This window comes from Rutilus rutilus, assembly GCF_951802725.1.
Source record: "Rutilus rutilus genome assembly, chromosome: 5".
Classification (NCBI taxonomy): domain Eukaryota; kingdom Metazoa; phylum Chordata; class Actinopteri; order Cypriniformes; family Leuciscidae; genus Rutilus; species Rutilus rutilus.
This window is the reverse complement of record NC_140213.1, coordinates 32,485,017-32,509,673: the sequence shown is the minus strand read 5'-3', so window position 1 is coordinate 32,509,673 and position 24,657 is coordinate 32,485,017. Positions and strand designations below refer to the sequence as shown.

Below are 24,657 nucleotides of genomic sequence, written 5' to 3'. Positions count from 1 at the left end.
GCAGTGTGGTTGTGCCCTTGAATTACTCAGATTTTTAGTTCGGCTTAATGATTCGTGTTATGTCCGCTTTCTTACTCTTTCTCTCTGTAACTCTTTGGTCTGTAATTACCAAAACCTATTGAGCTGCGTATCTAGACAGCATTGCAATCCCAGAATGCATTGTGACATGCTTAGTGAAAAAAGATGACCTTCAAACCAGTTTGTGTCATTGTTTTTTTTTCTTTCTCCCCGAGCAGGGAAGCTCAAATAATGATTATTAAAAGCAGTATTTTTCTAGCTCATCCAGTTCATGTGGATGCCAATTCTGTAATGTAACGAAAAAAAGATGTAGAAAAGCGGAAATGGTACTGGTTATTTTCTGGCCGAATTTTTGTTACATACATTTTAACCCAAAAAACAATGCAATGCGTAATTCAAAATACAGGTAAAACATCTGTGAAAAATCAATTCGGAAAATTCCTTCATATTGACAGTAGACTAGGCCCAATTTTAATGTGTAATATATTGTTGTAAGATTAAGCATGGTCTTTACAGGTCAGACTGACACTTTACAGCAGTGATCTCAAACTCAATTCCTGGAGGGCCACAGCTCTGCACAGTTTTGCTCCAACCCTAATCAAACACCCCTGATCCAGCTAATCAAGGTCTTCAGGATTACTAGAAACTTCCTTGCAGGTGTGAGTTGGAGCTGGTTGGAGCTAAACTGTGCAGAGCTGTGGCGCTCCAGGAATTGAGTTTGAGATCACTGCTTTACAGAGAATGAACTGAAGATCTCCTGGTAATCAGTTCATAACTGACTTCCAAGACAAACACACACCTACATGTACAGACTGGCCTTAAGCCCGGGACACACCAAGCCAATGGATGGCCGTCTGGCAGTTTTTGTGCGTCGGCCAACTAACTTTTCTCAGTGTGTTCCGCACCGTCAGCAGAAATTGGTCCTCGCCGGCTTTTTTTTGGCCGATTCGACATGTTGAATCGACGTCGGTGAAGGAGGGAACTCTGATTGGCTGTTCAGCTTAGTGAACGAGTCGGTGCACGAGAATAATAGCAAAACAGCGAGCAAAGAAGTCAAAACGGTACCGATAGAAGGCTGTTCTAATGTTACGTCATCTTACCTGAGTGTTCCTTGGTGAATATTTCAATATTAACATGAGCAGAGTGGAATGAAGAAAGTGTTTAGCAGGATTGATATTCAAAACGGTAAGCACACACTGCTTTGTTTATGGTTTATGTATCTGCAGCCTGCAGCGTCGGTTTCCCTTTTTGAATGACAAATATAGATGAATATATCTGCAGAAATAGACAAGTTACTCATTTGCACACAGGTGCAGATCGTGCATAGCTGACAGTCGGCAGTAGTTCTCTCGGTGTGTTCAAGCGCAGGCGACGCGAGGCGACAACACAGTCGGCTTTCATCAGCGCTAGTTCTTTGGCGTCGGTTTGGTGTGTCCCGGCCCGGGCTTTAGTCTTACTGTGACAATCAGATTGATACATGGAAATACAATCAGTCCGCTAATGGAAATGGATAATGAAGGGCTTTCAATCAGCCTCATGCAGAGTGTATTCATGAGCATAACAATTTTAATTTCTTTATTTCATTAGTGTGATACTTGATATTTTGCCATAATTATATTGTGTGACATTTATATTCATTGTACGTTCCAAATTATGTCTAGCAGGACACCACGTGTGGCATGTGGGTTGTTTTCATTGACGCACACCAACTTGCAACTGTAAATGTTCCTTGTGCCTGTGCTTTATGTCCTGAGCAAATGAGCTCAAAAGGAAATCACAATCATAACTACTTATTATTATTTTAAATGTATAGATCAGTTGGGAACAATTAAATTAAAACAGCAGAATTAATGCCACAATCAACTAACTACTTTGTCCGGTTACATATAATAATACAGGAAAGCAAGAAGTTATAGCATTGTTTTAAATTCATCAGATCAAAAGCCTTGAGCAAACCATCAGTTTCTTAGTTCTAACACACCTTTCTTTAAAAGGGGTAAGGATACTTAATGTATCAAATAACGGCACTAAGTTTGATGCATGTCTCGCCCATTTGAATAGAAGTGACTCCTGATGCAATTTGTTGAGGCTCCAGTTGATCTTTGATGATGTTGTCTTGATGAGAGAGAACCAGTTTGAGTCAGAGGATCTTTGATGAATGGAAAGACCAGGCCGCAGCCTGGCGCAAGCTTTGGGGTCCTTAGAAGACTTCTTGCTCATCTTCAATTTCTCAGAATCAGCAAAGGGAAAGGAGGTATGTACTTCTTTTGAATAATTACTTGTGTAAATTGAATGTAATCTGGACTATATTTGTCATATTTTCATTGTCATGTAACTTACACTCTCAGTTCACTACCATTCACATTTCCTCTCCCGTGGCCTAATGGTAAAGTGTCCACTGGATGCGCACATTTTGAATCTCTGTGGAAGTAGTAGGTTATCCAAGTACATTTTGCCTAGCTGTTTATACTGTGAATTCAGACATACTACTCGTTTCACATACTGTTTTGCCTACTATAAAGTAGGTAAGTGTGTATATTCCTTTGTTTATAAATTACAGCAGCACATAATTCAAGAAGAACGATTTGCAATGTGAAAAATCAAACGTATTCCTGTTTGTATTGCTGTATGTGAGCACAGACATCATACAGAGCAGTCAAATCACTCATAGCATCAATATTCAGATCATGTGAGCTTGATGCATCATGTTGCAGCTCATTTGCATGGAGTTAAACTTTTCTCAACTTTGTCGAGCTGTTAGACATGCCAGTATCATGTTGCTAACGATCGTTGTCTCTCGTGTCACTGGAAATCACAGACTCTCATTGAAAATGAATGACTTCTGGTTGCTTTGTCTCTGCAAGTTGTTGTCAGTGTGATCGGGGCTTTAAAGGTGCCAGATGGTTAACCAGATGGGCAAAAGTCTTGCAAACATGACTCAGAAAAATAATGTAGTTCTGAGGAGAGTCTAGCATCATTTGTTTGCAGATGCCACATGTTTTGACATTGTATTATGAAATGCAATGCCATTCAGACATTTTTAAGTGCACTTTGGGCCAACAGGTTTCTGATATGCTGTAAAGTGTGTAAGCGTTTTAGCGTTCGGGAATACTAAATGAGCACATGAAACTTTGATCACATTAAGGTTGTACCCTACCTGTGCTGATATGCTCATTCTTTGAATAATGCAGTTACAGAACTGATGAGTCACCAAACTTTGCTCTGTTTCTCTCCATTGACACATGCACGCAGAGAACGGACAAATGAATTCGGACAAATTAATTATGAGGTGTCACACTGCTGTAAGACAGTCTCGTCTCCCTAAAGCAAATGTGTAAATTATTAGATTAGATTAATCATCATAAATGATTAATCTAACCTCATGTAAAGTGTCCTCGCAGACCTAAATCTGATGATCCACTGCCATAATGTGCCCAAAAAGGAACAGACGACATGGTCATTGGTCAGGACGTGAATTCAGACTCGATGTCTTTGAAAGGGGTATAAAGTAGTGCTAAAGATACTATACAGTATCTGTTGTGTTTTTCACATTGTGAGAGTATACACTGCACTTGGAGTGAGCCTAAAATAACTATTTAACTCAAGGATAAAAGTAGATCATGACATAAAATGTACAACCCAGTATGTACGACGAAAGTGACGGATTATATTTGTTTGTATTGTAAACTCTGCTGGTAACTAATATCCTTGCAAAAAACCTAGCACAACTAGTCTTCATTGATTCTGAATGTTTCCCTTTTAGAGTAGTTTAGTCACCCCCTTTTTTTTAAATCTATTGTAGACCTTTTCTCCCTTTCTTTCAGTCATTCTTTCACTTTCATTTGCCTTTGGGATGATGTATTTGTCTTTTGTTAATCCATCTTTTTTTGTCCTTTCAAATTCAGTGTAAAGTATCAAAAAGATGGAGGCCATATTTCTTTCCAATGTCGTCAGTTTATTCATACGACGACTGATTAGCTTGAATAATACGCACATACGCAGTCTTTCATAGTGAGAAAATGGTTGAGCATGATTGAGACTGGTTGATTTGTGCACAGCATGTGACAGTAGGATGAGAGGAAGAAGAGAATTGTATTATTGAAATAATACTTTCTGCTTTTGGTTGGAAGTCAGCCTTGGGTTGTGCGCTCTAGGTGGTCTCGCTATAACTGAAATAGCTTCAGCTGTGACTAATAAGACTGATAGAGTCTTTGCCACACTGAACTCATCTATTTCACACTGTGCAATGGAAAAAAACGTACAAATAAATGAAATTAACATTGGAATGAGGCTGGGTTACATTGAAATTGATGGCTCATATATTTTAGTTTTCATTTAGTACTTATTTTTTATGTATAATAATAATACTTGTCTGAAATATAACATGAGTTTACCAGTAGAGGGCAGTGGGGTAAGATGTGCCAGTTTTTCTTAAGTGGCTCTATAGGCAGGTAGAAAATGGAACTTATACAGCTTGCTACAATTTAGATGAAAACTATAATTTGGTAAAAGGAACCAGTCCATTGGTAAATTTAGTCTGTGTGGAATTTGTGGATGATTTACATTTCAAAAACAAATATGACCGTAAATGGAATAAAATTACTAATGCACAATCCCTTTAGAAAATTTGCTGCACAATGAACTAGCGAGAAAAATTATTACGAATTCAGAATATTTTAATGTAGTTGAAATATTTAATATTGATATTATAATATTATGATGTGTGTAATATCAATCATATTTGTAATATTATGCAAATATGTAAATATAGGCAAAGATTATGACTAAGTTGCAGCAGTGACACATTATACCTTTAACACATGTATTACTGTATATACAGTGTATATATATGGATTTATTATGTTTAAATACTTATGTAAAAATTTATTTCACCTAGCTTATCCACTGACTCATCTTATCCCTCTTTCAGACTCTAACCAGTGTAAATAAACACGTCACACTCTTAGAAGACTCAAGCTCTACCTGTCAGAGAACAAATGTTATATTAAATCAAAACCAGTCTCTCATTGGAGTTTTAAGACTGTGAAACTGGATGAAACTTTTAGGAGACACCATACATTGAGGACTGTGTGTTCAGATGTTCTAGACTAGTTCAATCTGCTGTGTAGGTCGATAACTGTGGAGGCTTCTGGTGGGAAGGATCTCAGAGGATAGTGTTCACTCTGATTACAGAACTGTGGACAGACTGCCTCTGTGAATGTGTGTGAAAGTTTGCAGGTGGCACTCTAACTAAGTCCATGACCATGGAGGATTCTGCAGTTAAACCCTAGGATTGTCACAAGATTTTGAGGAACTTGCTCTGTGTTACTCTATAAAAGATGTTCCAAGTACTGGTTGTTTGACAGTGTTCAAGAGGTCAAAAATTGACTGGTTAGTTCTGGCTGCTGGTAGATGTTGTAACTACATCATATGGCTTCAAAAAGCATAATTTCAAATGAAATACTTTTGGGAGGTCCTGCACCATCCAAGATACAGATAAGTTTCTCCAGGTATTGTAGACCTTGGTTGGAATCCAGTATCACAGATGCTTTGAAGAGTAATTTATTATAAAAAGTATTCAGTTGTTGTATGATTTATTGTTGTAAGCTTGACACACAAGGTCAGACAGTTTCTCACAGTAAGATGTAAACAAATAAATGTAAGTAAATATAATGATTTAAATAAAGTTAATATTGTAGATTGATCTGATTTAAGTATGATACAAATGGCTAACATTTTTTTTTTTGTAGAAACTTTTGGACCCATCTGTTTGACTGGGTTGAAAGTCACTAACCATCTTTCTAGCATCAGTGTGATTATTTGTATCATGGAGTTAAATTAGAGCTGTATAATTTACATAAACTGTTTTTTAAGAATGCATAACATTTAACAAATATACTTTTTTTTTTATATCCCTAAATTTGATCACTAAATACTAAATACATTGCTTAAATTTGAAGTTTTTTGTGAAGCATTTCACAAATATGATAAATCAATATATACATTTTTAAATGTATATTTAATATTTTAAAAATATCAGTAAAATATTTTTCTTACACAGGCATGCACAAACACATTGCTATGCAAACAATGTTGTTTAATGAGATTTTTCGAGTAGAAAATTGAATAAAACTGAATATCAGACACAGGTGTTGCAGATGTGATAAGATTACAAGTTACATTGAGAAAGGGCAGACAGAAACATGGAAGAAAATTGCTCCTACCTTCAGAAATGATGCACCCTAAGCCAATAATGACTCCATAGTGGATCTGATTATTTCAGAAAGCAAGATTGCAATCTCACAATCTACTGAACTTTTCCATCATCTCACTCTTTGTCCTCCTCTTCCTCCCTCAGTGCACTATTCTGCTGTCTCTTCATTTTGAAGTAACAAGTGAGGACATCCAAGCGCCTCTGTATTAGGGCTGCACGATATTGAAGAAAAATGCGATATGCGATACGATAATGCTTAGTGTGTAAAGTAAACTTAAATTATATATTATATTACTTGCATACGTGTTTCACATTATTTTTGTGACAAGAACACATCCCTACAACTTCTGAAAGTGAACAGCAGTGTTTTACTGTGGCATAATAAGTGTTATTTTAACATCAGTGTAAACCACAGGGTTTAGGGTTTCAGGTAGGCCTACATTAGGTTTATTTAACAACAGAAACTGAATAATCAAATGTAAAAATAAAACACTGCTTAGTTTTCACTCTATGGATTAAATATATATACTGGTTCTTATTAAAGCTACAAAAGTTATTCAGCCAAGCCATTTTGTCTTTTGTTCATGACCCCAGTTATTGCAAGCCGTTGCGATATTTAGATAATTTCAATTTATTGTGCAGCCCTACTCTGTAATGTTATTTTCTGTGTGCTGGGCTCGGTTCTGCAGAAAACTATATAATCAGGATAGTGTCGACATAATTGTTGCGTTAGATAACTGCAAAATGCCCTTCAGGTCTGTCTTTTACACCAACAGCAAACTAAGCTTCTCTCTTAAAGGTGCTGTATGTAGCTTTTCTACTAAAACGAATCCTTTTTTTATTGCCTGTGTGTGAAGGGGTTGTAATCTCACATTAAAATGATCCACTTTGCGGGTTTTGCTATTACCTCTGAAAGCAAGTATTCTTATTTTAATGTGAAGGTGCCGGGTCGGATTTACCGCGAAATCTAGTGACGTCACCTGCATGCGCGCTCCCGAGCCTCTCGCCTCGTCTAGCCTACTGACTTTGCACTCAACAGCGACCGACACTGCAACTTATGACATGGATTTATGACTTATGCAACTTATGACATGTCTGATAACACTAAGAAACGACCTGCTCCCAGCAAAACACGTCACAGACTCCAACACAAACTCCACATATTGATAAAAAAACAATAAAACGTTTTTTTTTCTGCTGAAGCTCGTATTAAAGGCCAGACGTGAATCGGATGAACTTCGGGTGAAAAAACACGGATCATGGAGAAACCTTATCTACAAACCTAGAATGTACATTTCCTGAAGAAAATGTGAAGTTAGTGGCAAAATTCGGCACGGTTGCTAGGGTTCCATACTTATCATGGTACGAGCATGGAGCATTAGTTCAACGTCAAGCTGATAAAAGTAGCCTATTATTACGTTGTAATAATAACTAACATTGCAGTGGGAGTTTACCTGAGTTTCCAGCATGTTGTGGGATGCTTTCTCCGGTGTGTTGTGTGACGCATCTCAGTCTGGCCGGTACCCACAGTGCTCGCTCATAAATTCGAGCACGCAAGAGCAAGCGCTTGTCAACTTATTGGTTGCAATCTGAAACATTACCGCTAGAGGCCGCTGAAAACTACATACAGCTCCTTTAATGGTGTCAGTTTAGATTGAATTTTTTTGTGAAATGATAGGAAATATTATACGAGTATTAAGAAGCCTTTGATTGGATGTGCTGTCGCACACCAGTTTACTAGATTTAAGGGCTATTTAAACACTGTTTTTTTTTGTGCTGGTGGTCTGAATCAGTGGTTTTAATGATGCTTGGCCTCAACATCAAAAGATACACCGCTACCAAAGAGATTGAGCTTTTCTTTGTGAAGAGAACACAATTGTATCTCTCTTCTTATGAATTGAACAGTTGCTCAGAACATTTAAGGCCAGGTCAAGGGGGCTGTGTTCTTTTGAACAGGGGTTTTCAAAATATTTGATTCCATGGACCTCCAAATATTATTATCACTGAGTGATTGCCTTCATAAAATATAATGGCAGCTCTATATTTTTAAGTATAAAAACCCTTTTAGACTATATGAGGAAAAATGTTTATAAATATAATATACTATAATTTTATGAATATAAATAAATAATTATTATATTAACATTTGTGCATAAGTTTTTCCTAAATTAAATATTTTTTATGATTTCTAAACGCTTTTATACTGTCACTGTACTCAAACAGATTAATTAATTTGTATCTGTAAAATAGAATAAAGCAGTAGGAAAATGAAAAAAAAAGTTAATTTTGTAAATGTTATTTTTCTTGATTTTTTTTTTTTTTTTTTTTTTTTGTGACCCTTGTTTAAAAGTCCTTGTTTTAAAAGAGTTTCATATCTATTTTTTATCTGTTTGCATGAATTTGTATTTTGACAAAACAATTCAAGAAAACGGGGTCCACAAATATATACTCACATATACACTAGGCTACTTTTTGAAATTTCTTAATGATTTTAAGGCGGCATTTATCTGAGCACAAATACAGTCAAAACTGTACTATTATGAAATAATATATCGATTTAACAACTGCCATTCTCTGATATTACATTTTCACCTGTGTCTGATATTACTTCGATTTAACAACTACCAATTTAATGCCAAAAGCCATTACTCCAGTCTTTCAGTGCAGGCCCGTCGCGACAAGGCAAGCAAACCAAGCAATTGCTTGGGGCCCCGAGCTGGCCTGGGGCCCCAAGACAACGACTGGTTAAGAATAAAATGCAACGACAAACTGTGTGAGCGCCCCTTTGATAGTCAATGCAGTAAAGTGCAATGACACTGTTATCGGGATCCCCCTCAAGGGGGCCCCTCTCAGTAGTCGCTGACAGCAGCCAGCCAACCACGTGATCTCTGCTGCCGGCAAAATACAAAACCTCCTCGGCAGTCATCATGAAGCGGAATTATGCAAGTAAAACAAGATAGTGGTAAGTCATAAATTACACTGGATAAAATAGCTCTACTTGTCTTGTACAAATGGTGTAATTTTGCAGCAGGTAGGCTAGCAAAAATATGTTTATGTTAGCTACCTGCCTGACGGCAAATGCTGCTTGTAACGAACAGTTAGTGCAACTTTTTTTTCGAACGGACGGAATATGGTTACATACTGTAATATGTTTTTTAACGGGATAAGGAAGACGCAGATCTGTTCCAGAATCACTGTTTATCGTATTTAATGACATGACATTGCTATAGCTTTGTAATAGGTTTTGATGAAAGTATAGCATGCTATACTAACTATTCCACCGTGATAATCTATTTACCAAATGGGGGTTAGGAAAACCACACAATAAATTCCGTGCATATCAAACATTAGCTCGGGATGTTTTTAAGCATTGGTAGTTGTGAAAGCAGCTGCATCCCTTCCCTTCTAATATCAAAATATGGAAATGCTAACATATCTTTTCGGTAACACTTTATAATAACCATCATTAATAGATGGTAAATTGTTAGTTATTTAATCTTTAGTTAATTGTCATTTAACTGTTAGCAAACAGTCTTTTTACTTAATAAATACTTTGTAACCCATCTATAAACATTATTTAACCAGAAAGAGGCAGAGGAACATGATTTTTTCATAGCTTATCTTAATGTGCTAGTGTCGGGATATACGGTAGTGACAGTTTATGCAAATATGACATTATTTTTATAAGTTACCAATGGATCTTGAACAGTTACTTCAAGGTTACTGCAAATGTTCAATTGTTGAAAATGTTAAAATTTTATGCACAGTATATGCAACAGCAGTATTTGCACTGTAAACATTTTTTATTTATATAAAGTGTGAGTGAACTATATGGCTATGCTGTGGGGGGGCCTCCATGTCCATTTGGCTTGGGGCCCCCAAATTCCTTCAAACGGCCCTGTTTCAGTGTCACATGATCCTTCAGAAATCATTCTAATATACTGATTTGCTGCTCAAGAAACATTTATCAATATCAACTGCTGCTAAATATTTTTGTGGAAACATTGATGCATTTGTCTCAGGATTCTTTGAATAAAAGTTCAAAAGAACAGCATTTATACGAAAGATTATTATTTGCAACAATGACTAAATGTATTAGCCTATTACTTAAAAAAAAATAATCTAATTAGTTTAAATCAACTTTTGAATGGTTGTGTATCTAAAGAAAGCACTTACCTTTTACTTGCCTTGTTAGACGAATTTCTTGAAATCGATCAAGCTTTACAACTTAAAATGGATGTTTATTGTCCAGTACAGTAGAATTGAGTGATGGCCAAGTTTTCTTAGATAGGTTCAACTGCTCAGGTTTAATTACAGATCCAGGATCAGGGTAGGAAGCTAACAAAAACAACCAATGAAATATCACCATTGTGCCCTCTGTTAAATATATTCTCTACATTATATCTCTTTCTTACTCGCCTGCATATTGAATGCAGGCCTTGTCATGTTAGTGTCTCGGTTTGACAGCTCACTGTATAAGAAAGCATAGAGAAGAAACTTTCATTTCCTCCACCGTACCTTCACATCACAGATGGCATGATGAATATTTGTGCAGGTGTGTATTTGTGCCTTTGACAATGTGCTAGACAGTTATAGTGATCCTGTGTGTGTTCTGTCGTGCCGCCATCTCTGACTTCCCTTTCACACAAACAGACTGGAGTATTAAAAAAGGATAAAATGCAGCTCTCTGTTCGGCCCATTATTTCCATCTTTACTTTCCTCTCTTGTGTTCTTTTGCCATTTTCTCGCTCTGTCTGGTGTCCAGTCACTCATTTAATGTATCATATTCTCTGTATGCCTCTCTTTCTGTCTTTCTCCATCAGTCTTGGAGGTTTTAATAAGCTCCTCTACTTTTTTTAACCTACAATTACTCAGTCACTTCTTTTCTTTCTTTTTCTCTCTAGATAGCGAAAGGTCAAATGACATGTCAGCTAGGGGGTTTAATAGCCCAGGGTCAGTTATCTAATTGCTGATTCCTCATTAACATTGTGCAGCCAGCGACAATAAAGAGGTCAGAGAGCAACTGTTTTTCCTATAAATTGAGTATATGCCAACTTTCCTCCCCTCACTCAATACCCACAACACACACTTGTGAAAACAACACAAAATGTTAAGCGCAGCACTCCATGTGGACACACCAGTACATAACCACGGCCAACCCCTCGCACTTTGAAGAAGTCTAACACACACACACGCACAACAAAAACAAACAGTAATACACAAGAAATCAAAAGTTAACTGGTACAAACTTCAGGAATAATCAACTCATTCAAGAATATTACATTTTCACAATGATCAAAATAAAAATAAATGAAGTAAATCCACTCAAAAGGAACACCTACACCTACAAATAGAAAATCAATTCAATAACAATTTAGACACAACCAAAATACACAAATTAACCAAAACATGTTGTAAACTCACAAATTATGTCACAATTAACCAAGACCCAGGCAAAACAGCAGTGCAGTCACATCAGTAGATGTACATTCAGTGTTGGGGAGTAGTTAACTACAAGTAGCGACGCTACTAACTTAACTACATTTTTCAGTAGCTTGGCAGTAGCTCAGTTGCTTTTTAAACAGTGTAGCTTTTCCAGTAGCTAACTACTTTTTGCAGCAAGTAGCGGTGTAGCGCGAGCAAAAGCTACATTGCGTTTTGTTGTCGAGCCAGCGCGAATCAGCGCGATGCAAGGATATTCTTCTTCTTGTTAGATTACAAACAAATTTTTTTGCCATTACCGCCACCTGTTGTTTTATCACGCATCTTGCGGCTAACGGTTCACTGACGTACAGAAGTGGGTTGACACACCCATATTATCCATGATGGAGCAAGACGATATTTGAGTGTTGTGTGTAATAAAACAATACTCTTTGAAATCATAATTGTATTGCATTGTTTTAAACACTAAATATTTTACTTAAAACATTCCTCAGACACTTAATCAGTTATTTATAATATACGTTGTTCAAAAAAATCTAAAGTAGTTTCAATGTAGCTAGCTACTTTTTGATAGTAACTTGTAGTGTAGCTAACTACTTTTCCAAAAGGGTAGCTTGACTGTAGTTTAACTACTTTAACTTACGAGTAGCTTGTAGCTTGTCAAACTACAGTTTCAGAGTAGCTTCCCCAACACTGTGTACATTCTAACCCAAACTAAATTACGGGAACCCTTGGACTCGCAGTTACAAAAACGGATTCACTGCGCTGTACTACACATCGTCACTCGCCATGTGAGATTGCAGCTACTTGCATGACAACAAAGAGGGAACGATTGTTAGCATCCAACGCACAGCAGGCGGAAAACCAGAAGGTGAAGCAAACGCCATCCGTCATTCACAACGGAACAGACCCACAAAGATGCGGTACCACTGATGATGCATCCAGAGCCACTGAACCACTCTCATTAATAAATTCCCCAACCGGGCCCTGATAGTTTTGCAGATTTAGCATAACACCAGCCAATAAGCAATGGGCCCATACACAAAAGAAATATATTTGAAATATATTTTCAGAATATATATGCAAATATTTGAAATTGGCCCAATAAATATATTTCACACTTAACATCATATATTTTTGTTATATTTCAGAATATATTTCAATGTATTTGGAATATATGCCACATATATTTTGACACTTTTGGGGACCCATACAGAAAAAAAATACATTGAAATATATTCTGAAATATAACAAAAATATATAATGTTAAGTGTGAAATATATTTATTGGGCCAATTTCAAATATTTGCATATATTCCAAAATATATACTGAAAATATATTTCAAATCTATTTCTTTTGTGTATGGGGGGGTTATACATCAACCTGCTACATGTACCGGTACTATATATCTCACCGGACACTTTATCAGGAAAGCATGTTCAACTGCTCGTTAATGCAAATATCTAATCAGCCAATAACATACGAGCAGCTCATGCATTTAGGCATGTAGACATCAAGACTCGGGAAGAAAAGGGATTTAAGTGATTTTGAACGTGGCATGGTTGTTGGTTTCAGATGGGCAGATTTTGACACACAACCAGAGAATGGTCCGAAAAAGAAAATATATCGAATGAGCGGCAGTTCTGTGGGAGAAAATGCCTTGTTGATGCCAGAGGTCAGAGGAGAATGACCAGACTGGTTTGAGCTGATATAAAGTCAACAGTAACTCAAAAAAATCACGCATTACAACCGATGTCTGCAGAAGAGCATCTCTGAACGCACAACACGTTGAACCTTGAAGCAGGGGAGCTACAGCAGCAGAAGACACACTGGTGTCACTCCTGTCAGCTAAGAACAGGAAACTGAGGCTACAGTTCACACAGGCTCACCAAAATTGGACAATAGAAAATTGGAAAAACGTTGCCTGGTCTGATGAGTCTCAATTTCTGCTGTGACATTCAGATGGTAGGGGCAGAATTAGGCATAAACGGCATGAAAGCATGGATCCATCCTGCCTTGAGTAAGCGGTTCAGGCTGGTGCTGGTGTTGTAATGGTGTGGGGGATATTTTCTCCCTTTCTACCAATTGAACCACAGCCTACCTAAGTATTATTGCTGACCATGTCCATCCCTTCATGACCACAGGGTACACATACTCTGATGGCTACTTCCAGAAGGATAACGCTCCATGTCACAAAGCTCAAATCATCTTAAACTGGTTTCTTGAACATAACAATGAGTTCACTATACTCAAACAGTCACCGGATCTCAATCCAATAGAGCACCTTTGGGATGGGATATGGAATGAGGTCATTGATGTGCAGCAGACAAATCTGCAGCAACTGTGTTATGCTATTTTGCCAATATGGACCAAAATCTCTGAGGAATGTTTCCAGCACCTTGTTAAATATATGCCACGAAGAATTAAGGCAGTTCTGAAGGCAAAAGTGGGCCCAACCCAGTACTAACAAGGTGTACCAAATAAAGTGGCCAGTGGAGTGTATATAGAATGATTTCTGAAGGATAATGCGACACTGAAGTAATGGCTGCTGAAAATGTTAAATATTTATTATTCTTTTTGTATTTTTCTTGACAGTAAATAATTGAATTGAATTTTTTTATTTCAATTTTTTTATTTTTTTATTTTATTTTATTTTATTTTATGATTTGATTCGACTTGATTTTAATTCCTTGTATAGATCTTCATGTCACTCACTGAGCAAAAAAAAGCAACGTTTCCCCCAGCCAACTTTCTTAGTATTTAGAAGAAAAAAAAATCACATTGCAAATTGGAAAATGGCAGTCTTAATAATATGCTATTTTTAACACGCATAACATCTGATTTTTCTGTTCACCCTGTTATATCACAGTACCACAGTAAAATGACTGTTTATAGAAATCAATCATTATGACTTTTACTAGTGATGATGACCTAAGGGTTTAAGAGCAATTTTAAAGGATAAATGATTCACATAGTTTGGCATATACTGTGCCTAATTACATGCAAGTAACCCTAGACCAAACCCTCTTCCTAACCCTAACCAGTAAGTACATGTTGTTAATTAATATTAGTTGGTATTAAAATGTATAATTACACTTTAAAAAGGACCCCTTAAATAAAGTGTAACCTTGTTTTTTGTTTTTTTCATTGTTGGATCTTATGAATTTCATGCAAAACATCTAATGGTTAACATAAGAACATAGTTTACACACAAATTTTGCTCATACAACACATTTTAATCAAATAATGCAAATAATAAAAAATACATTTCATAGGAAAGCAATATTTATTTATTATTTTGCCATAGGTGTAGCAAGTTGCTTTTGGACCTGCTCACGTTGATGGAGAGTCTCACTGAATCTCTGCTCTTGGACTCTGCAAGGTGCTTGACAGCTGTGTTGATCACAGTGTGACCGTGAGTTTCTGATGTGGTCTTTGAAGGGAAAGACAGACTCGTGTGCTTATAAGACACAGAAGTTGTGTGTTTGAGAGAGAGAGAGTGATGGGACATTGTGGTAAAGGAGCTTCTTTTGGCTGTGAATTATTTAGCTTGATGCAGTCACTGCACTCTGATTGAGTTTTGCACAGCGCTGTCTGTTAAACACCATGGCATATTGTGATTCTTTTCTCTATTTCTGTTAAACACAAGATAGATGGCTGGGTTGGAATCCACATGGGGAAGCATTTTTTATTGATCATTTGAATTATTATTTGAATTCAATGCTACTGGCACTAGGTCAAAGCTATTAGCCTAACCTATCTGAGCTGCAGTAATTACCTGAGAAATAACCAACAATGATTTTATTATGGAAAATCTTTGGTTTGTGCCCTTTTGCTCTGCTGTTACCCACATATTTTCCACACTTAGTCAACATAAATAAATGTAAAAAACACTTTATTTTAATACATCATTGCCTTATTGTGAGCAATTTATTATTATAAAACTGTTTTATATATATATATATATATATATATCTAATTTTTTTTTTTTTTTTTTTTTTTTGGTAACTTTGATTCTGTTTTTATTTTGGTACGTTTCACAATCCAATCAAAACCTAAGCACAAAGTCAAGTGCTGACTCTCATTTTTTTTCCTGTTGCACTTGCTAATACATCACATTAGGAAAGTAAAGTAGGTTTTTCTGTTGCCTTTAAATGTCGAAAAAGCCTGTAAGCTGCTAGGTCTATTGCCGCACTGCGAGTAGATGCTGTTTAATTAGTCCAAATTGGCTCACCCATCAGCAACCCTGACCCCTGATCTTTCCAGTTGCGCAGGAGATCCGTTTTAAGGCAAGGCAGTACCTGGGCTTTCCCACAGTCTCCTGCAGCTGAAGTGCTATTTATAGTGTGCATCATGCTACAAGGAACAGATGGTAAGCGTGATCCTATTAGCACCATTACTGTACTCAGTGAACGTGAGCACGCTGTGGTTCTCACCTGTACTGTAGTCTCAAGTTGCACACGGACACAGATTGCTGTTTCTTATGCTGGTGTCAGGCTTTTTTGTGCACTTATTCTCCTTGAGTTCTGCAGCAGGTATGTGGCAATGTTCTCGCATTTGATTTGTTTTTTTTTTGTATGCACACACACAGACACAACATACAGTAGATGTGTTGTTTCAGTGTTTGTTCTTTAGTGCATTTGGATTGCATGCCTGTGTGCTTGCAGTTGTTTAAATTATTAATTTTTTTTGTACATTTTATTGAACTTTGTTGGTATTTACTAATGTAGTGTCTTTGACACGTGACTAATAAGGAAGCCAATTAAACCAATTTTATTTCAAATGAGGAAAACTGTTTTTAATATTGTTCATTTTAGTTTGTTAACAATAACACTGCTTCCGCGTCCCATCCATCCACCATTGATTTAAATGTTGCTGGATGGATTTTAGATTTTTTAACAGGAAGATCACAGTGTGTTAAAATTAACGATGTATACTCTAAACAGTTATTTTGTTTCACTGGGTCTCCTCAAGGATGTTGTCTGTCACCCTTGCTATATATTATCTATACAAATGATTGTCGCAGGTCATACGAAAATAGGCACATTATTAAATATGCTGATGATTCTGTGATAGAGAGTCTCCTACAGCATTTTTTTTTTTTTTTTTAAGGAAGATGAAAACATTCAATGTATGCTCTAAGATGATGACTTTATTTTATAAATCTTTTATTGAATCCGTTTTTTCCTTTTGTATTGTAGCTTGGTTTGGCAATGGCAATTTAACTTTGACAAATAGAAATAGGCTAAATAGTCTTTTTAAGGTGTCAGGAACAACCTTACAGGAACAACAAGTTATAGGGGTAAGTCAAATCCAGCCAATTGATATTTATCATAGACAGGTTTTGAATAAGGCACATTCAATTGTACTAACTTTTGATCATCCCTTATTTAAAGAATTTCAGTTGTTGCCTTCTACGCGTTGTTTTAGGGTGCCGGGTGGTAGAACAAAACGATTTAAGGTCTTTTTTGTGTCGGTGGCTGTTGGTCTATTGAACTCTTCATAGGAGGTGTTTTATATGATGTGTGCGATGTGTATTATATATTGTGTTTTTTAATGTATTGTCTGTATGTCTGTTACCTTTTGCTCTAGTTTCCCCCAAGGGGGACAATAAAAGTAAACAAACTAAAAAACTCCCATCCATCCATCCATCCATCCATCCATCCATCCATCCATCCATCCATCCATCCATCCATCCATCCATCCATCCATCCATCCATCCATCCATCCATCCATCCATCCATCCATCCATCCATCCATCCATCCATCCATCCATCCATCCATCCATCCATCCATCCATCCATCCATCCATCCATCCATCCATCCATCCATCCATCCATCCATCCATCCATCCATCCATCCATCCATCCATCCATCCATCCATCCATCCATCCATCCATCCATCCATCCATCCATCCATCCATCCATCCATCCATCCATCCATCCATCCATCCATCCATCCATCCATCCATCCATCCATCCATCCATCCATCCATCCATCCATCCATCCATCCATCCATCCATCCCAGTTGCTCTGCTAATTCAGAATTATGTATTAACAGTACCCTACATCTATTTAGAATTAATTAATTAATTTAATTTACTGGTAGAACTCCGTTTGTGTTCCACAGAAAAAATAACAACGTAATGCGGTGGTATGCGGTTGAGCAAATGATGAGTGAACTATACATCATATGAAGGACAAATCGCTTTGATTCATTTTGTGGCATGCGTCTCGCTGAAAGACTTTTTGCATTCATTAGCAGTTCACATCATTTAGGAATTCAAACACTTAGTATCCTTCCGTCAAGTATTAGACATTATTAATTGATAAATGGATTCTTCCGAGGCATCTAAATTGGTTGCCATGGGAGAATTTGTATGTCAGCAATGTTAAACAGAGAGAAAGGGCATTAAATGGGGCAAGACAGCATTCAGTGGTGGAACGGGACTGCGTCATGCCAGCCTGACAACCCGTTCTAACAATCCGTCACCATGGTAATGCCATTGGACACGTCAGGCAAACATGACCTACTTCACAACCTCTGACTCTCACTGATGGAGGCCACATGAGGGTGATGGTTATTGGTCAGGAAGCTATCAATCACAGAAGACCCTCGAGACTCATGAGGCAGTGCACTTCATATCCGCATTCAATAGAGTTCATTCTAAAAAAAATGTGTTGTGTGTGTGTGATGATATAATACTAGATGTGATACTATTTTTACTAAGCACAATGCACACTATAAATGGGTAATTATCCCTTTAAAATGCTCTTTGGTTTGGCAGCTCTTTAGATTTTGGAACTGTTGTATTACGTTTCTCATAGTTTTTTTTAGTTGATAAACCTGTAGGTTCATTTTGCATAATCATCTTTGTTTTATTGTCCCTTTTCTGTTCCTTTTGGGGGCTGGTTATGCCAAAGAGAAAATGGCTTTGTTCTGCCTGTTCAATTGTGTGAATTAATGCTAATAAATGGAATATAAATAAATTGATTCGGTTCCCCCTCTGTAGCTGAGAATGGTCTTTCTGCTGTTTTAGACGTTAATGAATGAATGCCTCTGTAAGCACATTAGGACTGAGAGATGTGACCGCTCTCTGCCTCCCTCTGTGGAGCAGGATTGAGTGGTCTTTTCATGATACCTTTCAATTCACAGAATCCCAGCAGTCCGAGAGACATTTCATATGCAAAACATAAACATTCCCCATGTTCATTGAGCTGCTGGTTGGTTTTTCTCTTTCAAATGCACAAGTTCTTGGTCTTTTCGGATTAGCTGCTTCATTATCAAAGCTTCATTATCTGTGGTATTACTTCCATCCATCTCGACATGACTCTATGGCATTTAAATGAAATAAAGTCCAGCCTTCATAATAGAAAAAAGAGAGATAGAAAGAGTGAGTCAGAGAGCGAAATGGAAATGTCTGTCTGTGTGCATACTTAAGCATATTTTGAGGACAATTTTGTACCCAAAAGTGAACTAAACCTGTAAAAACTTTAAGAAAACATCTGCACTGGTAAAAAAAAAAAAACATATAATAATAGAGTAACAATTGTTTCTGAAAGAAGTCTCTTATGCTCATCAAGGCTGCATTTATTTGATCAAAAACAGAAATATTGTTAAACGTGATTACCATTTACTATAACTGTTGTCAATTTAATATATTTTAAGATGCAATTTATCCCTGTGATGTCAAATCTGAGTTTTCAGCATCATTACTTCAGACTGCAATGTCTCATGATCCTTCAGAAATCATAATATGCTGATTTGCTGCTCAAGAAACATTTATTATTATTATCAATGTTGAAAACAGCTGTGCTTCTATTATTGTGGAAACAGTGATAAAAAAGTCTTTGCATTTCTCTAAGAAAGATCAGCATTTATTTTAAATAAAATGTTTTAGAACATTATAAATGTATTTCTGGTCATTTTTGATCAATTTAATGCATCCTTGCTGAATTAAAGTATTAAAAAATATATGCAGTAAAATCTGCAGTTAAAACAGCAATATTTTGAAATATTATTGCAATTTGAAACTTTTAATTTCCATTTTCATACATTTTAAAGTGTAACTTGTGATGTCAAAACTGAATTTTCACTTTTGAACGGTTATACTGTGCAAAAGTATTAAGCACTTTACTATTTACAACTTTACCAAAAACAACTTTACAAAAAATAAATAAATAAATAAATAAACTTCTCCAAGACGCTTGAAGAAACCTGCTGTACCTGAAAAGCTACCTGAAAAACTATGTGCAAGTGTACCTAGGACAAAAGCTGTTTTAAATTCAAAGGATGGTCATAACAAATATCAGACTCCTTGTGCATACAAAAACATCACTAGATTATTACAATAAATGGCAAAAGGAATGTTTGGTAATGTAAAGTGATATTTCATACTGACACCTAACTGTAGATGTCATTAAAAGTTGCATTTTCAGTTGAATTTGGGGAAACCACTTGAAACATTTGTTGTGTTGAGCTATTTCAATTACTTTTGTGTGATTTGTTCATTGCAAACAGCTGAATGTCTGTACATTTTTCCAACAAACCTGATTTGCAATGGAGGTTGAATAATTTCGATTGCAACTGTGTATATATACAACTGTGTTGAAATGAACTTTTTTAACCACCGGCCAATTTGGCCAATTAGTGACATCACTAACCCTAAAATGTATATAAACCCCACCCCCGGGAACATGCAGTCCATGTTGAGAAGAGGAAGAGTTGTAGTAGAGCACATTTGTGAGTCTGCTCAAGCTGTCGCATCCGTCTTTTCACATGCAATACAGTACGTAACACAGTTGCAATAGCATGTTTTATGTGGCAAGATCAATACAGTACAAAGAACATGTAGGATGTTGAATAACAATGTATTTTCTGTTAACCAAATGCTTTTTAATCTTCGCTATTGCTTCAATGCAAATGAACAAGCACACCGTTATTTGTTGCGTAGTGACGGGCGTGTTTAAATAAGCCAGATATGCGCAGATTCTGCGCAATATGCTGTATTTAATATATCATGATGACTCACGAGAAGAGTATTTGCGCAGATTTGTCTTACACGAACTTCCCCAGCAAAGTTAGTAAACATAATAACAAGCCAAATTGGCTAGTGATTATATTTATTTATTTATATATATATATATATATATATGCACAATTAACTAAGTCATTTAACATGTCAAATGCTTAATAGTGCCCTTCACTTTGCTATAACTCTTTAATTTTCTGAAGAAAAGAAGGAAGATGGGAGTGCTGATAGAAATCAGAATGATTTAATAACCCATCTGAACAGACTCCCCCCTAAAGACAGAGTTAAAAGCCCCATCCCTGCAAACTGTCCTTAGGGAGGGTGTAGTTAATAGCGTACAGGTGCAAACTTATGATTTGTCTGGACCCAAGTCTATAAGTGCTCTTTGCTCCGAGTGAGATTTTTTGCTTCGCTCCGAACTGGTGGACCGCAGAAGATGATTTTAATCTTGTGCCCTTTAACACTGAGTGTTGTGATTGTGTCATGAGCAGACTACTGGGAGTGATTTCAACATCATTACCCACTGACCATTTTTACTTATTTCTAACATAAGAGATATTTTAGACTGCTTTTTGCCTCTTAAATACATGTCTGGGTATACAAAAATGTAATATGTTACAACAAAACAAACATCCTAGAGGAAATTATTGCATTGCGGTTGACATTTCATAGCTTAGAACACTGGAGGTCTAAGACCCGGAACACACCAAGCCGATGGTCGGCCATCAGCCAACGTCGAGCAGGCGGTCAGGCTAGTTTTTGCGGTGTGTTAGCAAACAATGAAGACAAGAGGGCACATAAAGAAGGCGCTTATATATTTACACATCTTTATCTTTTTGAGGCATTCCAGTATGCACATTTTTATAACAACATGGTCGTATGTAGTCTATTTAATATAAGTGAACACAAACTGATCAACATGATTAATATTCAGAATGGTAAGCAAACGTTGCTTTGTTAACGGTTTGTATATTCACATTCGTATTCGTATATTCACATACCCAGCAAACACATTTGCGTTGTGGTAACGTCTGTGGCACGTTGCATTTCTGCTATCGCAACATTGTAACAACGTAGAATTGTAAGACGTGACAGGGCTGAAGCAATGTTGCTGTGTGACATTCAGCAACTGAGAGATGAAGATATATGCTAGATATACAGTACCAGGCAAAAGTTTGGAAACGTTACTATTTTTAATGTTTTTGAAAGAAGTCTCTTATGCTCATCAAGCCTGCAGTTAAAAAAACTAAAAAACCCACAGTAATATTATGAAATATTATTACAATTTAAAATAATGGTTCTCTTTTTTAATATACTTTAAAATGTAATTTATTTTTGTGATACAAAGCTGAATTTTCATCAGCAAGTACTCCAGTCTTTGGTGTCTTATGATCCTTCAGAAATCATTCTAATATGCTGATTTATGATCAATGTTGGAAACAGTTGTGCTGCTTAATATTTTTTTTAATAACCTGAGATACTTTTTTCAGGATTATTTGATGAATAAAAAGTTAAAAAGAACTGTATTTATTTAGAATAGAAATCTTTTGTAACAATATACACTACCGTTCAAAAGTTTGGGAACAATAACTATTTTTTTTTTAAAGAAATTAGTACTTTAATTCAACAAGGATGCGTTAAATTGATAAAAGGTGATGGTAACGATTTATATAGTTAGAAATGTTTTTATTTTGAGCAAATGCTGTTTTTATAAATAAATGCTGTTAACGTTTTACTCATCAATGAATCCTGAAAAAAGTATTCAAAAAAATATATATTAAACAGCACAACTGTTTCCATCATTGATAATAACTGAATATCAAATTATCATATTAGAATGATTTCTGAAGGATCATAAGACACCAAAGACTGGAGTACTTGCTGATGAAAATTCAGCTTTGCATCACAAAAATAAATTACATTTTAAAATATATTAAAAAAGAGAACCAATATTTTAAATTGTAATAATATTTCATAATATTACTGTTTTTTTGTTTGCTTTTTTGTTTTTTAACTGCAGGCTTGATGAGCATAAGAGACTTCTTTCAAAAACATTAAAAATAGTAATGTTTCCAAACTTTTGACTGGTACTGTAGATATCCCCCATTTAGCATGTTTTGTGGTTAATTTTTAATTAGTCATATGTTAAAAAATTGTAGACTTTTTAAATATTGTTTATCCCTATTATTATTTATGGGCCTAACAGTAAATTCATTATAATCAACATCTGCAAGTGTACACTTTGAAGAGTAAAAATGACATAGGTTACCTAATTCAACTTCATTAAAACTGCATATGGTAGTCAAATTGCACTTCCAAAAGTCATACATTTGTGAGAAAACAAAACAGGGAGTGGATTAACGTTAATTAGCATGAGCAGACATGAGAAAATTTAGCAAAGAAACAAATGAGATGACAAATGAAAGGAAAAAATAAACAGTTGTGCGAGCAGTTAAAAAAATTTTTTTTCTCTGTGCGTTTACAAAAAAAAAAAAAAAGGAAAAAGCATTAACAAGTAGGCTACGCGCTGAAATCAATTACTCATCATTTGAGTCATTTTGGCTTCATACTTTTGGCATAAAGTTATTAAATATTTGTCATACCTGAGCAGAAGATGTTGAAATAAATTTCACATTTGACAAGGAAGTTGTAGGTTGTGTTTGAATAATTACGTATCTTATTTAGCTGAGGTAAATTAAACGCAATTCTCACGTATGGATTGCTCGATGAAGAATGAGAGACGGCCCTATGGTCAGTTGAAATTTAAAAGGCTGATTTTCGCGCTTCAGGGCAGTGACGAGTACATATGTTGTCCAGTGGTTGTCCAGACACCCTAGACACAACTTTAAGCAATGGCCCTGAACGGTGGTTCAATGTCAACATTGTGACAACGCTGTAACAACCTTCACCACACAACGTAGTTATAGCAACCTTTTGGCCATGTTGTTAAAACGTTGTTAGAAGGTTGAGTACGTTGTGCCAACGTTCTGTGTTTGCTGGGTACTGTCATCTGCTGTTGTGGACAGTTATTATTTCTCATGCAGGTCAGGCTGGTGCGTCAACTGTAGTTTTTGCGGTGTGTTCAAGCGCAATGTTTTTTGTTCAGGCACAGCCAATGTGAGTCGACGCCACCATCGGCTTTCGTCGCCGCTAGTTCTTTGACGTCTGTTTGGTGTGTACCGGCCTTAAGTAATTTAAATGTCAACTTCAACGTCTCTGATGTGTTTCCTAAATTTCCTTAGAAATGAGTACATAGCTATACAACTAATGTGGGATTGGTAGAATTTGAGAAATGTCTGAGTTTATATTGAGATCTCTGACTTTTGTTTGCAGACTTTTGGCAGAACAGTTGATTTGAACAGCTCTTTGTTAAAGGGTTAGTTCACCCAAAAATGAAAATTCTGTCAGTAATTACTCACCCTCATGTTGTTCCAACCCCGTAAGACCTTGCTGGCCCAGAAAATGTATTAAAGACATCGTTAATATAGTCCAAGTGACTCCAGTGGCTCAATCTTAAGTTTATAAAGCGACGAGAATACTTTTTGTGCGCAAAAACAAACAAAAATAACGTCACCACGTAGGCTCACTATTGGCCGACGCTGGTCATGTGTGTCATACGTGGTGACGTGCACAGACGCGCTATGCTTAAACACTACGTGAAAAGACTCAATGAAAAGTGGAATAAAGTCGTTATTTTTGTTTGTTTTTGCGCACAAAAATATTCTCGTCGCTTTATAAACTTAAGATTGAGCCACTGGAGTCACTTGGACTATATTAACGATGTCTTTAATACATTTTCTGGGCCAGCAAGTTATAATGTCTTAGAAGCCTATGGAGGAGTGAGACAGCTCTCAGATTTAATAAAAAATATCTTAATTTGTGTTCCGAAGATGAACGAAGATGTTACAAATTGGAAGACTCAGTAGGATCCAATTGCAGCTTTTAATGAA

The 24,657-nt window shown here is 36.3% G+C and overlaps 1 protein-coding gene across 1 annotated transcript in view; it reads left to right on the top strand.

Annotated features, from left to right (window-relative positions):
* shank3a (SH3 and multiple ankyrin repeat domains 3a) overlaps nucleotides 1-24,657 on the top strand; it is a 329,586-nt gene that overhangs the window by 135 nt on the left and 304,794 nt on the right. Inside the window, exon 2 of the mRNA XM_084408788.1 lies at nucleotides 2,080-2,272. The gene's annotated coding sequence lies outside the window, so the exon portion shown is untranslated. The remainder of the gene's footprint in view (nucleotides 1-2,079; nucleotides 2,273-24,657) is intronic.